The 3,355-nt window shown below is 41.3% G+C and overlaps 1 non-coding gene across 1 annotated transcript; it reads left to right on the top strand.

Moving 5' to 3' along the window:
- The first annotated feature begins 1,455 nt into the window (after positions 1 to 1,455).
- TRNAN-GUU (transfer RNA asparagine (anticodon GUU)) lies at positions 1,456 to 1,529 on the top strand. The gene has a single exon. It is a non-coding gene; the product is annotated as a tRNA-Asn (tRNA).
- The last annotated feature ends 1,826 nt before the right edge of the window (positions 1,530 to 3,355 follow it).

Genomic DNA, 3,355 nt, shown 5'->3' on the forward strand with positions numbered 1-3,355 from the left:
TGAGACACTTGAGTTTTTTTAACCGAGAAGCAAAAAAGGAGCCCAAAATAGTTACCTTTCAAACGCAAATACGGTGACTGCAAATTGATTCACATAGGTGGAGACCCTTCACAAAACCATGTTTAAAAGGAAGGGTGACGTCATATCTATGACGGTGCTTTCCAATTGAAACTTCCTCAAAAGCACGTAAAACATCATCAGAAGTGAACAGGAATTTCATTCTTCATTCCGTTGTCAACCGATTGGCCAGAAAATTGGTCTCGATCAAAGGGGACTGCTTCTTATCCATCGTCATTCATTGGGAAAGTGTCTGCAATTTCAAACACATTGCATTTCTCATATCAGCATGTGATGAGCGCCCGAAGCGTGCTGTTGAATCCCCACTCCGGGACCATTCCTTTTTCAATGCAGGAGGGGCAAAGCATTTGCTAACCAATAAGCAAAAAAATATGAAAATCCTCATCTTTCCCACAAAAACATCAAAAACAACAGCAAAAACATTGAAGACGGCTGGCTGCAAACGGAATAGAGAAATATCATACAAGCATGTTAAAAGCGTTGGAAGATAATTTTTTAAGGAAAGTGTTTTGAAACTTGAAGACACGCACGGACGTGCCAGATGATCAGAAAGTGCCATTTCACTCGGAGTTAACAGTCCAAATACAAGCAATCGACTTTAATGCCTCACTGCATCAAGCTTAGCAACGTTTGATGGGCACGGAAAGTTTGGTGATCAACTCCACTCTGGGATGATTCATTTTTAACATGGAATGGGCAAAGCATGCGCTAACCAAACAGAAAAAAAAGGAAAGAAAAACAGCAGCAAAGAGTAAAATTAGCTTTAATGTTTCTGCAACAACACATTACATTCAAACGGAGGCTACAGATTGTATAGAAGAAAACAAATAACAACCCCAAAGACATTCATTAAACATGTTAAGTGAGGACGTAAAGGAGATCTCTATAGAAATGTTTGGAAATCTGTTACGTCACACAGACATGTTGACAGAGTGGTCAGAAAGTGCAATTTTTCTTGAAATTAACAGGCAAGCTATCATCGATTGACTTAAAACCAATAAAACCTCAGATGTGGATGGTAACATAACGAAAGCAGTGAAAACCCATGGAAAAGTGAATTTCTCTTAAGGTTTGGGGATTTGATTGCCAACGGAATTACAAATTTGAACAAAAACAAATTGCTTAGCAGAGGATGGTTTCGATCCATCGACCTCTGGGTTATGGGCCCAGCACGCTTCCGCTGCGCCACTCTGCTGCTGTCACACCTTTCTCTGCGCATTTTGAAAGGGAGAAGCTGGCTCCACCTACATTTGCATGCAGATAAAGAACCATAGCTGCATTTGAAAGCAGAGGATGCCGTAACCTCTGAAAAAGCATTTAGACATTGTGAGAGCAAAATCTTGTTAGTCCACGTAGCTCTCTCACATCACGTGCTTAGTCTCTGTGGCGCAATTGGTTAGCGCGTTCGGCTGTTAACCGAAAGGTTGGTGGTTCAAGCCCACCCAGGGACGTTTTGAGACACTTGAGTTTTTTTAACCGAGAAGCAAAAAAGGAGCACAAAATAGTTACCTTTCAAACGCAAATACGGTGACTGCAAATTGATTAACATAGGTGGAGACCCTTCACAAAACCATGCTTAAAAGGAAGGGTGACGTCATATCTATGACGGTGCTTTCCAATTGAAACTTCATCAAAAGCACGTAAAACATCATCAGAAGTGAACAGGAAGTTTATTCTTCATTCCGTTGTCAACCGATTGGCCAGAAAATTGGGCTCGATCAAAGGGAACCTGAACAGGGGACTGTTTGCATGCAGATAAAGAACCATAGCTGCATTTGAAAGCAGAGGATGCCGTAACCTCTGAAAAAACATTTAGACATTGTGAGAGCAAAATCTTGTTAGTCCATGTAGCTCTCTCGCCTCACGTGCTTAGTCACGTGCTTAGAACCTGAACAGGGGACTGCTCCTATCCATCGTCATTCATTGGGAAAGTGTCTGCAATTTCAAACACATTGCATTTCTCATATCAGCATGTGATGAGCGCCCGAAGCGTGCTGTTGAAACCCCACTCCGGGACCATTCCTTTTTCAATGCAGGAGGGGCAAAGCATTTGCTAACCAATAAGCAAAAAAATATGAAAATCCTCATCTTTCCCACAAAAACATCAAAAACAACAGCAAAAACATTGAAGACGGCTGGCTGCAAACGGAATAGAGAAAAATCATACAAGCATGTTAAAAGCGTTGGAAGACAATTTTTTAAGGAAAGTGTTTTGAAACTTGAAGACACGCACGGACGTGCCAGATGATCAGAAAGTGCCATTTCACTCGGAGTTAACAGTCCAAATACAAGCAATCGACTTTAATGCCTCACTGCATCAAGCTTAGCAACGTTTGATGGGCACGGAAAGTTTGGTGATCAACTCCACTCTGAGATGATTCATTTTTAACATGGAATGGGCAAAGCATGCGCTAACCAAACAGAAAAAAAAGGAAAGAAAAACAGCAGCAAAGAGTAAAATTAGCTTTAATGTTTCTGCAACAACACATTACATTCAAACGGAGGCTACAGATTGTATAGAAGAAAACAAATAACAACCCCAAAGACATTCATTAAACATGTTAAGTGAGGACGTAAATGAGATCTCTATAGAAATGTTTGGAAATCTGTTACGTCACACAGACATGTTGACAGAGTGGTCAGAAAGTGCAATTTTTCTTGAAATTAACAGGCAAGCTATCATCGATTGACTTAAAACCAATAAAACCTCAGATGTGGATGGTAACATAACGAAAGCAGTGAAAACCCATGGAAAAGTGAATTTCTCTTAAGGTTTGGGGATTTGATTGCCATGGAATTACAAATTTGAACAAAACCAAACTGCTTAGCAGAGGATGGTTTCGATCCATCGACCTCTGGGTTATGGGCCCAGCACGCTTCCGCTGCGCCACTCTGCTGCTGTCACACCTTTCTCTGTGCATTTTGAAAGGGAGAAGCTGGCTCCACCTACATTTGCATGCAGATAAAGAACCATAGCTGCATTTGAAAGCAGAGGATGCCGTAACCTCTGAAAAAGCATTTAGACATTGTGAGAGCAAAATCTTGTTAGTCCACGTAGCTCTCTCGCCTCACGTGCTTAGTCTCTGTGGCGCAATTGGTTCGCGCTTTCGGCTGTTAACCGAAAGGTTGGTGGTTGCAAACGGAATAGAGAAATATCATACAAGCATGTTAAAAGCGTTGGAAGACAATTTTTTAAGGAAAGTGTTTTGAAACTTGAAGACACGCACGGACGTGCCAGATGATCAGAAAGTGCCATTTCACTCAGAGTTAACAGTCC

The sequence above is a fragment of the Pelobates fuscus genome, chromosome 2, assembly GCF_036172605.1.
Source record: "Pelobates fuscus isolate aPelFus1 chromosome 2, aPelFus1.pri, whole genome shotgun sequence".
Lineage (NCBI taxonomy): Eukaryota > Metazoa > Chordata > Amphibia > Anura > Pelobatidae > Pelobates > Pelobates fuscus.